We start from the raw sequence: 13,506 nt of genomic DNA, 5'->3' as shown, positions 1-13,506 counted from the left end.
TTTTAATCCTAACCTGAGGATATGTTTACTGATTTGAGAGAGGGAGGAAGGGGGGGGGGGGGGAGGGAGGGAGGGAAGGAGGGAGAGAGAGAGAGAGGGGGAGAGAGAAAGGGAGAGGGAGAGAGATAAATGTGAGAGAGAAGCATCAGTTGCCTCCCGTAAGTGCCCCTGACCAGGGATCTAACCCACAACGTTTGGGTATACAAAAGATACTCCCACCAACTGAGTGACCCAGCCAGGGCAGTATACTGAAATTTGATCTTCATGTTATAAGGTAGCAAAAGTACCAAAGTAATAGAGCTGCCTGGGTCAAAATAATTTGCAAAAATAATGCAATTATATTTTGAGGGCACTAGAAAATTATCAAGTCAGGTAAACCTTCAGTTAATTTCAGGGTCATTCCCTCCAACCGAAGAGGAAAGGGCATGAATAAAATTAAAATACAAATCTACATGGTATAATCTTCATTGCCCAAATTTATAGGAAGAATATGCATTTTTAAAAGCCCAGCTTGAAACTTAAGTCATATTGCTTGATTTGAATATATCTGTCAAAAGTATTACTGTTACCTATTAAAAAATGAAAAAGAAGTCTCCAAGCATTTCAGGTGAATATCTGGTTAAACAGCATCAATATCTGCTCAATGATCATATGAATGTAACTGGCTGTAGCTCTTCCAGAGCAATGTGCCCTGTATGTGCCTCAGCTTCCTATCTCTGAAATGGGTTATAATGCTACCTACCTCATATTTCATGTGTAGACGAATTAGTAAGGTTTACTCGTGGCCTTACATTTTCTGTGAAACTTTTTATTATTTTGTTCCTCTCAAATTCTTTGCTACTACTGACTTGATACTGCAGAAGTGGGAGCAGGCAAGACAGGCATTTTGTATATATTTTTTCTTACACTTTTTAAATTATTGTTCAAGTACAGTTGTCTCCACTCCCCCCCCCCACCACTCCCCACTTTTTGTGTATTCTAAGTGGTTTTCACAAAAGGTTAGAGAAATGCTATGCTAGGTGATCATTGCTGAGGTACCTTATTCTGAAATTTTATAAATCTTAGACTTTGGTTTAATTTATAAGCAATGTTTTCACACTTATTATTCTGTTGAAAACACTGGAAAGTGAAATTTGAGTTTTACATGTTTAGAGATAGTCTTTAAAAGAAGCAACCAAGGAATGCATAAATAAGTGGAACAGCAAATCAGTATTTTTCTCTCTCTCCCCCTCTCTCACCCCCATCCCTGTTGCCTTCCTCTCTCTCAAATCAATTTAAAAAATTGATTAAAAATAAAAATTAAAATCCTAGGTGGTATTTACAAGGTTCTCAAACACATGAACAGAGAGAACCTTTTCAATTCTTGGTCCAAACATCACACAGAAATGAATGAAACTGATCCTGTTTCTGATCCTGACTTATCTTCTATGTCATAATATAAAATGAACTATTCCTGTAAGATGTGAATCACCTTAAAGTGTAAATGTGCTATTCCTTCAAAATCAAAAGTTCTGCCTTTACAAACCTTAATTTTTGTCCAAAAATATATAAATCTTAGATTCTAAAATGATATGTAAACTTACACACAGAAAATTTCTTTCAATAACATCAACTCATCTCTAGGAATCTACCTTCTGGAATTTTGAGTTCCTACTATTTTAACAAATTTTCTCCTAAAAATCTTTATAGTCTGTTCTCCAGGTGAGGCTCTCAGCAACAAGTCCACAAATCTCCAAAGTCCCATATCATAGCCTCTTCAGAAAGGAAAACACATGGAAACAGACAGGCTCGAGATGACTTGCCGCTGTACAAACTGACCTGTCTTTGTACTCTGCCCAAGTGTCATGGAAGGCAAGGATGAGCTGATAAACCATTCCAGGTTAAAGGAATCAAAGAGATTTGACAATGATGCAGTGTGTGATTCTAGATCAGACAACTGATAAAATTTTAATACGGACTGGATGTATATTTGATATAATAAAAAAATCTTAAAGTTTTCTGAATGTGGTTATTATACTGTGTTTAAGTAGGAGATACATAATGACTATTTAGGAGTGAAAGATCATAAATGTCTACAACTACTCAGACGATTCTTCATCATTAACACCATAATGGTTGCAGAAGAACAGAAGGAGTAATAAATACATAGAGAGAGAAAGCAAAGGTAACAGAATGCTTACAATTGGTGAGACTGGGCGATAGGCATACAGGTGTTGTTCAGTCTACCAATCTTGCACTTGCTTGGCAGTTTAAAACTGTTTTTAATAAATGTTAAGGGGATATTAAAAAGGTAAAAATTTTCACTGTGATAGGAAGAAAGTAAGACTTTCTCAGAGTCACTCACTGAACAATGAGTTAAAGAATAAAACACCTAAGCCAGAGTTCGATCACTAGATCATTCCATTTTTCCTCCCTTTCTCTTTCATAAAGTCAAGGTACTAACATCCCCTTACTGAAGCCTATGTTAATTTCAGTGTGCTTTAAAGCAGTTTATAAAGTATAATCCAAAACTTTTGGAACGTTTTCAATTAGAAATGTCAGCACGTGTTTGCAGCGTCTCAGATCACAGTCAGAGTCAACAGGCAGTCGTTTTCCCTCCACACCTCTGCAGAGACGCAGCTCTTTAAAACCAGAGCCGCAGCCAGCCGTACCTGGGAGACTGCCTTGTTCATAATGTGTCCTCGAAACAGACAGGGTCGGTCAGTGCTCCGGAGGGCCGCTTCCAGGGGGGTGGGGCACGGATGCTCTCCAGAGTTGGCTTCAGGCTCTTCACTCCCACCTCATTTAAGGGCAGTTCTGCAAACAGCTAAAACAAAGAAAAGAAAAAAAAAAGCAGAAGGGAGATTAGACTGTCATTTTACTGTCTTATTAATGATAAAGGTCAGGATGCTATGTAAAGAAAATACAACTTTTAAGGCCAAATGGAAAAATATTTCCAAAGACAATGGATAAAAATCTGGTTTTACAGCTAAAGTCCTTTTTGGTCATTAAATACACACTCCTATTTAAGACTTCTACTTATGTAGTACCTAATTACATTCTGCCCTTAACCTTCTACAAGACCCATTTATATGTCTTTTAAAGATACATTTTTTTCTGGCTATATTTATATGTTTATCCTTCTTTCTACTTATAAATACTGATTTTTTGTATTTTCAGTTTGCATTTATTTCCTTGATTTCTGTAATACTTCTCGCTATGTATTAAAGTTACTACACATCACTTCAAAATTTTTACTGAAAAACTTTGTAAACATTCCATATTCCTAATATTTAAAAATTCAATTCATTGAGCTCTGGCTCCAGGAATGATGGACTAGCTTGTATTGAAATAACTTGCCCAGAAATAACAATTAACTCTGGACAAAACAGGAAAGAAAAACTGTTTGAAGACATCGACAAGTGACCAATGACAGGCAGAAATGTAGGGGATTGGGTCACTGAAAGAAAGGAACCAAACTGGATGAGATCTACCTTGCAAGACTTCTCCTTAAGAGAACTCTTCCCAGTACACCCCTTAGGGAGCAGTAAAGACCTAAAGGAGAAGACCACAGCCCCACTGGTTTGAGGCATTGGAGAATGCAGTTTTCAGAGTTGAAAGAAACCCAGAGAACAGGAGGGGGATATCGTGGTAGGAAGGATGGTAGGAAGGGTGGTATGGTTATGGGGGGAAATGCAGAAACCAGACACAGGGGGCACACAGAACCAAAGACGCCAGGAAGAGCGAAAGGAGTGGGGGGGAGGGCAAAGAGGAGTGCTGGTCTGATATTCATTATTATGACGCCAGTAAGCCTATTAAAATGTATCTCTTGAGTAATCATTATGCAATTATTTATGCTACTCAGAGTTTACTATTAAAAGTCTTTCCTCACCACCTCTCCTCTAGGATTCCAAAGCAGGAGATCCAACATGAATGATCTGGTCTGGTCTGATATGATACAAACTCCTCATGGATCCCCATAACTACTGGGCATGCCTGGACATTTCCCATTAATAGTTCCAATCTTTCCCTCACGGGTAAGGCCCTTCTGTCTTCATTAGCTGCTTCCAACGCTGGATTCTGGCACAAGAGCTGGCTACTGCAGCACCTCTATTCCTTTAATTTAATTTATTAAATTATTCCATTTAACTTACTAAATTCAATCTCATTTAAGAATCAGATAAGGAAGCAAGATGATAGAAGAGTACCTATAATGCAGTTAACATGGAGTAAAAAGGAAATCTATAAAACATTCTTCCTTTGTTATTTTGAAGTTAGGCAGACACACAGAGCCAGAACTTAAATGTATATTGAGAAATGGAAAAAATAAATATCTATGGATCTACCACCCAGAATTAATAATAGTAAGCATTTCTGACATATTAATTTTCTTTTTTAAGCATTACCAATAAGTCAAAGGCCCCCATACTCACAGAGCCCACTCTGTTCATTCCCCTCCCTTTAATGGAAATAACTATCATCGTAAATTTAATACACATTCTTCTGGTCAATTTTTAATATCATATATATAGAGATAGATAGATAGATATCAAACAAAATATACCAATGTTCTTATGTTTAAAACTATACACGTTGAAACTGCACATTACACATAGCCTACATCTGCTGGTTTCATGCACTGTGTTTTGGAGTTCTGTCCTTGCTGAAGTGTGAGAGCATGTGTAAGTGTGAGTGTGTGTGGTTGCTGTTGTTCGTATGTACATGTAAATATACCACATCTTAACCACTCTTGTATTTAAGTTGTCTGTAAATTTTCATTATTACAAATAATGACTTAATCAGTGTTCTTATTCCTAATCAGGCTTCTTGTTCCTATTTTCATATGCACAAGTGCAAGAAGTACGAACAGTAATATGCAGAAGTGGAATTTCTGAGCTGTAGTATTTGCATACTTCCATTTGTGTAACTGCCGCCGACATGATTGTTCCACACTGCCACTAGCAGTGTGTGAGAGAACCATTTTCTCCGTATTCTTTCCAATACTCGGTATCGTCAGACATTTTTTTAACCAGACTAATGAATGGCAATGGGATCTCATTTCAATATGCATTCCCCTGAGTATCATGGAGACTGACCTGTTAGTCGGCTGAGACTGGACATCAGCGTGAGGAGCCTGGCCCCCACTGTCTACCACCTGTTTACTCATGTGCTCAACACCCACACACGTACAAAGCAGTTTCAGAGCTGTTAACCTGAACCCCCATAGGAAACAATCTACCAAGTAAAATACAGGTGCTTTTTAAAAAATTTTATTTACTTATTTTTATTTTAAATCCTCATCCAAGGACATGTTTATTGGCTTGACAGGGGGTAGGGGAGAAACACTGACATGAGGGAGAAACATCCATCAGTTGCCTCCTGTGCATGCCCCAACCAGGGATCAAACCTGCAACCTCGGAGCCCTACAACCTTTGGTGTATGGGATGATGCTCCAACCAACTGAGCTACCTGACCAGGGCGAGTACAGGTATTTATGTACAGTTCCTTTGTCTTTAGATTTTTCTTCTCAGGGTGGTCAGGTTCTTCATAAAATATTCTTCCAGTTTCCTGCATGGAGGATAGAGGCTTCAGTTTGGGAAGCCCAAAATGGAGAACACGGCAAGGGCATTCAAAATCCAAGGCTCATATAGTCGCCTTCCACCTTCAGTGTGCCTGGTGTCCGTTAGCCCAGAGGCCTTCTGTTTTACATGTGAGACTTCGAGTCTCACATTCCAGTAACACAGGGGTAAAGAGCAAAGGAGACTCGGGTGTCTGTTTCTTCAGTAGCTTTTAAACGATCTTCCTCACGTTAGTCCCTGGCCCCTCTTTCCCTCCGCTTCCACAGTCGTGCAGTACCACCAGTGTCGGAGCCCTTGAATCTTCAAGGGTTGCACGAGTACAAATCCAACTGGTCCTGCTCTTTCTCCACTTAAAACCTGGCAGTGTTACACTATTCTAGTTGTTTTCCAGCCTCAAAAATTTTGTCTTATTTTCTCCCACATCTCTGGATTTGTTATTTAAAAAAGAAAAACAAAGGAAACAAAAGCCCAACTCTTGTTAACTTTATTTTTGTTGTTGTTTAACTAAACGGAGGTTTGGGAAGAGAACAACATTAAATGCATGCTCAATTTGCCGCCTTTACCTGGAATCAAACACTCTATTGTTATTTGTAATATTTTATTTCCTTTTAATTTTCATATCATTTTTTAATCTTTTAAAAGTTTTGCTTCATGCATGTTAACACTTTGTCTTTTTGAGAATTTTAAATCCACCATCTTGACATTCTCAAGAACCAATTATTAATTAAAATTACTCAATAACAAAGAATTACATGACAGAGAGAATTAATAATAGGCAGCAAAGGCCAATACAACAGTCAAAAAATAAAAGTTTAGAAAAAGAATCAACTGTAGACAAGGGAATGCCTCTCCATACACATGAGCTGGGACCACGGATTTTGACTTTGGGAAAGCAGGGGAAAAAATCCATCTTGTGTCAGCAACTGTCATCTCTGAGATGAGTGTCCAAAAGAACCTGTGGTCTAACGTTCCCTGTAAGAAGTGAAAGACACTCTCAAACCTCTAAGGCCAGTAGATTCTCTCACCCCTGTACTTTAACTATGAAGGTGATGAAAGTAACTTTGTTACTAATAACACTTAAAGTTACTATGTTTATACATTAGTTGCTTTAATAAAATTAGTACAGACACAAAGTTACCCTACTATAGTGTGACATTAAGTTACTATGTCTTAACATATCTTCTTTATGATATACTTTTTGAAGAGGAGAGAAAGGGACAATGTTAGTGAAAATTCCCAGTGTGCTAGGACTTATAGCTTAAGTTAGCTAGGCTGCCATCCAGTAGTGGGTCATTGTTATAAATAAAACATTAATATTAGTGATAATTATAAATTATTTTGGCTAAGATTTCACAGTTAACTTATGTTCTTATTAATTCTGCCCTAAATAAAATTTAAGAAAAAAGAAGGCATCTTAAAAATTGTGTGAAAAAAGCTTGGCTGGTATGGCTCAGTGGTTTAAGTGCCAGCCTGCAAACTAAGGAGTCTCCTGTTCGATTCCCAGTCAGGGCACATGCCTGGGTTGAGGGCCAGGTCCCCAGGAGGGGGTGTGCAATAGGCAACCACACAAAGATGTTTCTCTCCCTCTTTCTTCTTCCCTTCCCCTCTCTCTAGAGATGGATAAATAAAATCTTTAAAAAAACACGTATGGAAAAAAATAAGTATTTTTCTTGGGACAGACCACAAGATTTCCATGAGAGAACAAAGAAAGAATGATGTTACCAGCTCTGCAATTAGTGCAAGCTCTTAAATCGCAAAAAAATGATTTAAATAAAATTTGAAATCAAGCCATCCAATATTAACATTAAAAATTTAAAAATACATATAAATTTTATTTATTTGAATTCTTCATAGTGTGTAGTTGCTTTTTCTTAATAATAGTTTGTGAAGAGAAGGCCTAGAAAAAATTAAGACTTTAAAAATAAAATTGTTTAGTGTTTTCATAAAATGGCAATACTTATTTTCTTTGTTAATCTTTAATTTTTAGAAGGCTGATTTCACTGTGCTTATGATTATGAACTGCTTTTATGAAAACTCTGCACTCTCTCTGCAGCAAAAAAAATTTACACAAAGTTTTGGGTGTCTTAAAATAGATGGGCAAGTTCATGGATATTGTTAGAGACAAAATTCTATCATGTTGGAAAAATAGGAAAACTGTTGCTCCATGCTAAAAGCAAGAACTGCAAGGGGACTCTAGCTGGGAAATAAATTTTGGTAAATAGCAAGAACTGTACCAGTGGACCAACACTAAAGAGAACCACAAACCCAAAGAAATGTTTCGTGCACATGTGCAACAAGGGATGAAAAAAAAAATGTTTGTGCTAGCAATGTTAATAAGAGCAAAATATGGGAACAAGCCAAATGCCCATCAATGACAGAATGAATGAGTAAACTCTACTACATTGACACAATAAAGCTTCACACCAGTGAAGCAGGTTAATTGAGCTTTAGCCATCTACATCTGCCCTTAGGCAACAACATTCCCTTTTTACAACTGGTATGGTAGAGGATCATGATTAAAAGTATGGATTCTGGCCCTGGCTGGCATAGCTCAGTGGATTGAGCGCGGGCTGCGAACCAAAGTGTCGCAGGTTTGATTTCCAGTCAGGGCACATGCCTGGGTTGCAGGCCACAGCCCCCAGCAACTTCACATTGATATTTCTCTCTCTCTCTATTTCTCCCTCCCTTCCCTCTCTAAAAATAAATAATTAAATAAACATATTTAAAAGTATGGATTCTGGAGCCCAACTTCGCCATTACTAATTTTCTGATCACCTCTCCATGCCTTGGTTTCCTCATCTACAAAAGGCAGGATAATACTTGTACCTACTAAAGAGTTGTTAGGAGAGTGAACATTTAATATTTTAAAGTTATTTAAAACAGTGTGCCTGGCACACAGTAACTACTGTAAAGCGTTTGATTAATCGACAGGCCACAGCCACCTAGTTTAATCTCTCTTCTACTGGTCAGCCACCTTCCTACTAGATGATGGCAGCTGCCATGTTTTCCTTTAGCTTTTGCCAGACTTGGGTACCATGCACTTCTTCAATCATTAATTTCAGTAATATATATACTGAGGAAGTTTTATATACCTTCATATGGCTTTTTGGGTTTTAAGATTTTTTATTTATTATTTTTAGAGCAAGGGGAAGAGAGGGAGAAAGAGAAGAAGAGAAACATCGATTTGACAGGAAAACATCCACTGGCTGCCTCTCGTATGTGCCCTTACCGGGGACTGCACTCGCAACCCAGGCATGTGCCCTGACAGGGAACAGAGCCGTCTACCCTTCCTTCCCTCTGAGGGATGCTGCCCAACCAACTGAGCCTCACTGGTCAGGGCATATGGCTTTTGTTTTTAATGTATTTCCTGCCTTTAAGAGGGCACTGATGCTTAAGTGCTAAGTTTTAAAGATAAAATAAAATTTTAAAAAGTACAGTAAGAAGTCAATCCAGAGTACCTGGTTGTATCAATTTCCATTTCTTGCCTCTTTTGGAAATAGGCAGATTATAACCTTGAAACCAAAATTGTGTTTAACTGCCTACATTTCAACTACTAAACCTAAAATATTAATGACTATACCCATTATTACATTTAAAGTAATAAGCACACTACTACTAATCCTGGATACAGTATAAACACATCTATTTTGGAGACAAATTATTCTAAAAAAAAAATTGCCCCTACTACTTTTACACTCTAGTCTAAGCTCCACACACCAGCAAGCACCTGCCTTTTGAAATCTTTTCCACTTCACACCCTATTCAATCACCAAGCCCCACCTAGTCTATTTTAAAAATAACCAATCCACATTATAAAAATGCAATAGCCTAATCCTGCTTATACCCTTCCACATAGTTTTATCTCACTTATAGCGACATCCAAAACCCGCAGTATAGCCACTCTCCCCACAGGATACTATCCTTTCCTCGGTTCCTCCCTATTCCCTAGTCTTTCCCCTCCCCACCCATTACAGTACACTCTCTGCTGTGAATAATCCCTCCCGTCTTCTGCATCTGCCCAACTCCTACTGATTGTTCAAGCTTCAGCTAAAACTCTACTTCTCTTACCCCAGTAATATAAGTCAACCTCCCATTAAACTTCCATAGCACTTTCTTTTTATTCATAGGCATTTTCTGCAATTTTTTATTTACATATTTGTTTGTGTGATTGTGTGTTTATTACTTATCTTCCTCACTAGACTGTACGCTCCCAGGTGAATGTTTCTTAACTGGAACAGAGTAGGTACACAACATTTTAATAGTTTAATATGTGGAACTAATGAACCTGTTCTAAGTCAACAATAAAATGCAGTTAAAAGCTCAATGAGGATGAGGACCATTAAACTGGTCAAAGAACATGGCGAATCTTCCTGAACAAATCCAAGAGCAGTATCAACAGCACGAGGGACACACTAGATTACTATGTAAGGAATTAGGCATGGGTTTGGAGGGGAGAACACAGGGAGGGGAGGACGCTGAAAGGCATCAAGTGCTCGTCTCCACTAACTGGGGAAAACCCTTTTCTGTGGCATCGTCCTGCCATATAATTTAGCCCTCTGTTTTTGCCACAAGGCAAAAGAAGAGAACACCAGGGTGCTGGGGAGAGTCCACATTCAAACTTAAAAATGAAACGTAACACCTAAACTACAAGTATTTAATTCTTTCCTAAAGAGCAACTCTACTAAATAAGGAAGGCAGCTGTTGAGGACTATCAACGCTAAGCTGCACTAGATCTCCAAAGCACTATGAGAGGATACTCAGACAGAACTTTAATTCCCAATGCAGGGTTTTATATGTGTTCAAAGATGGCATTTTCTTAAGGCCTAAAACAAAGTAAAGGTTGGATCCCTTCAGGTAAGTTAAAACTGGCATAGACTCTATCAGACGAGTGTTTGCATTACACATCACACATTTTTCTATGTGTAGGCTCTACGCCACACACTGTCACCTGACAAAAACCTTCTTACCTCTTTGGGTAGAAAAAATAGATACTAAAGTTAACTGATAAAACTAGTTGTGCCTAGATATCTCGTTTTCTTGATATTTCTAAATTGCATATTATCTTTTAAAATAGAGAAGTGACCAGCCTATGTGCTTAGAGATTTTAATAAGTAATCCCATTTTTTGGAATCGAAGTCATAATCCTGTGGTTATATTTAACTGTCACTTTCCACAGAGTGACACTGGGAACACGGGATGCAGGCGGTTGTCTAACAGAACACCGTGTGCAGCAGGCCAGGGAGGGGGGTCAGGCCCGCTGCAAACTTGGAGGGTACTGATGATCTTGAAAAGCTGAACAAGATGCCAGTTTAATACCCATGGAAGAGAAAGAATGAACAGTTTAATGAATGGCATGCAAGAATTGCAAAAATAGCTGAGTAACACGGTTGCTGTAAGAACCAAGAGAGCTGGGGAAATGGTTGTATGGTTGCTAGTGATAGTGTACTTAGCAGTGACTTTGAGTGATAATGGTGAGCATTTTTAATTTGGGTGTTGCCTGGATATACAAATATAGACATCATATAGGTAATAATGAAAGCTCAAGATTAGTAAAAGAAGAGGTTCTTTCTGCTGAGTTTTCATTACACAATACCACAAAATCATTCATCTCTAGAGTAAATAGGGAATTAAGTTTTTATTACACATGGTCTCACATATAAACTCTCCCTAATCACACAATCAAAAGTAGCACCCCTAGTAACTTTCTACCTCACATTATCCAGTTCTACTTAGTGATCTTTTCTCCCTACGTGAGTGTGAGTGCCAAAGACCAGGAACTTCATCTCGCGTTCACTGCGCTCCCTGAGCACCTGGTGCGGTGTTTACCACTTACTGAGCTCTTAAATATCTGAGGATTGAATGACTCTGCTTGTTACAAAAATAAATGATGTGGACTGGATGAAAAGAATAAAAAGAAAATGTCTGATCACTTGGTTCTAAAATACCTCACTAATGTTTATTACCTATTTTTAAAGTTATAAGAATAGGCCTCTGGTTATCATCACGGCTCATACAGGATCCACCACTTACTTCTGTAGGGCCCATAAGCTAAGAATGGTTTTTACATTTTAAAGCGGTTGAAAAAAATAAAAAGAAGAAGAAGATTTCATGCCACAGGAATTCTATATGAAATGAAGTTCACTGTTCATAAATAAAACTTTGGAATACCGTCATGCTCTTTGTTTATCATCCACAGCTGCTTCTGCACCGCGGCCCAGCCGAGTTTGCCAGCCGCGCTCTCCACATACTCCCCCTCCCTCTCCCTCCCTCCCTGGGAGTCCCTGCGCGCATCCACCCCAAGGTCAGCTCAAAATCCCCTTATGAGGAATATTGCTCTTACTCCTTTGAAAAATACTCTGTACAAAATCCTCTATATTGTTTTGTAAAGTACTCAGTGCATATATTGGCTTCCTCATTTAGCAGCAGTTGGTACCTACTATCCATCAACAACACTCCCAGTAGGTGGGCCCGGGCTGAGGAAACTGCCCTGCTCCTTTCCTCTGAAGTGAGGACCAAAGGGGCAGGAGTAGGAGAGGGGCATGGATCAATTGGGAAATGGGTATGCATACATTTGTAACTTTTATTTTTTTAATAAGGAGAAACAGACATTTATTTTCTTAAAGGTATATTTCTCTGATTATAAAAAAACACTTACTTTATGAACCAAGAGTAGGATATGAAAATGTACTTAGTAACAATTTTTCCTAAAATTAATAACACATTATGGCTCCTCCTTGCCCCTTCAGGGATCCAACCTTTTGGCATCTCTGGGCCACACTGGAAGAAGAGTTGCCTTGGGCCACACATGAAATAGACTGCCACACATAATCACAAAAATATCTCATAATGTTTTAAGTAAATTTATGATTTTGTGTTGGGCCGCACTCATAGCTATCTATCATGGGTCACATGCGGCCCGCGGGCTGCGGGTTGGACATCTCTGTGAATCAACAGTTCTCAATTTTTTCTTTGGTTTAAGGATCCTTTTACACTTTTAAAAATCACTGAGGACTCCACAGAGGTTTACTTTATATAAGTTAATATCTATTGTATTATAAATTAAAACTGAAAAAATTTAGAATATTTAATAGCCCTTTTAATAACCCATTTTTTCCTTTACCACAAATAGGTAACACTGAAGGCAATAAACTTAACAGCTGGGCACGACCACCTTGATTTGATAAGTCACTGGCTTTCCTTTCATTACTTTCTCACCCTCAGTATCTAATCTTTGGTTTTCAAATGAGAGCAGCTGGATGGTCAGTAAAGGGTATATGAAACTATGAGTAGATGAATGAAAAGTCGTCACTATTACTATTGGCAAAATTTTCAAGTATATGTCCCACTGATTTGGAATCTAAGGTCATACTAGTTTGTGGAAAATGTCAAACAACCTTCAATGGTTTGTAAAATTATGTTCTTTCAGGCTCATGTAAGTTTTTTCAAGAAGGTTAATCATGTAATTTTAAGTCTAAAACAAACCTGAGTGAATACTTTCCAAGAATAAATTAAGAACTACAATCATAAAAAATTACTGCGTAAGATGTAATTATCTTCTCTTAATGAAGCTTAAATTAAAGCAATTCAAAAATTTACCAGAGGAAAAGAATCTAAAAGGTCCTGTTAATTGTTGACCACAGTAGAAGAGATGTTTCAAAAAACCAAAACCTACATATTTGTTTAAACTCCTCTCATTTTAATCTAACAAAAGCAATGATGGTAACATAACTAGTAACATCAAATTCATAATCATAATTGAAAAGACAGTACAAAATGTCTCCTCCTTTCTATTTAACCATCTGGAACATGCTGCAAACTCCCTGAAAGCATGAAAAATCTGCAAGTATAATTACACTCTGGGACTATTAGCATGACATGCTTCAATAAATACTCCTAATAGGATCGGCTGATATAATAATTGGCACTAAAACCAATGGATTTTCATTAT

The 13,506-nt window shown here is 37.9% G+C and overlaps 1 protein-coding gene across 6 annotated transcripts in view; it reads right to left on the bottom strand.

The window, feature by feature from the left end:
- NCOA1 (nuclear receptor coactivator 1) overlaps nt 1-13,506 on the bottom strand; it is a 209,137-nt gene that overhangs the window by 93,312 nt on the left and 102,319 nt on the right. For all 6 annotated transcript variants that reach the window (XM_036027724.1, XM_028514417.2, XM_036027725.1 and 3 more), the window contains one exon: nt 2,652-2,806. The gene's annotated coding sequence lies outside the window, so the exon portion shown is untranslated. The remainder of the gene's footprint in view (nt 1-2,651; nt 2,807-13,506) is intronic.

This window comes from Phyllostomus discolor, chromosome 6 (genome assembly GCF_004126475.2).
Source record: "Phyllostomus discolor isolate MPI-MPIP mPhyDis1 chromosome 6, mPhyDis1.pri.v3, whole genome shotgun sequence".
Taxonomy (NCBI): Eukaryota; Metazoa; Chordata; class Mammalia; order Chiroptera; family Phyllostomidae; genus Phyllostomus; species Phyllostomus discolor.
This window is presented reverse-complemented; position numbering and strand designations above follow the sequence as displayed.